Raw genomic sequence first — 477 nt, 5'->3', positions numbered from 1 at the left:
ACAGATTTTTTGATATGCACTAAATCCCTTTAAGCCCACAACATTTCTTCTTTGAGTAAAATACCGGCAATTTGCCTCGCAAGCTTCAACAATTTTCACAAAGAGAGATCGGCACATTCGGTACCTCCTCCGGAAGAGGTGCGGAGGATATGTAGGATTCTCCGCGAAATAGTCTTGCATCAACATCTCGTTCCCAAGATGGCGATTCCGAGGAATGCACAAACGACCGACAGTCGATCCTCGCCTCCTCTTCCGGTGCTCGTCTTCATGCTCCTTCACGGCTAGCGCCATGACTAATGTTTGCTGCGGGAAGTTCGCAAGCATGCTCTCAACATCCGAGTCGTCTAAATTGGACAAATCGGATAGCAAGAACTTCTCACACGGGGTCAACTCCATCTACACGCACACCGGTGCGTCAATCTACTACACAGCTCGCAAAAATCACAAAAAAGGGACTAACCGGTGGCGGGAGATCGC

Source organism: Triticum aestivum, chromosome 3B, assembly GCF_018294505.1.
Source record: "Triticum aestivum cultivar Chinese Spring chromosome 3B, IWGSC CS RefSeq v2.1, whole genome shotgun sequence".
Lineage (NCBI taxonomy): Eukaryota > Viridiplantae > Streptophyta > Magnoliopsida > Poales > Poaceae > Triticum > Triticum aestivum.
The sequence above is the reverse complement of the archived record's forward strand: the minus strand, read 5'-3'. Positions refer to the sequence as shown.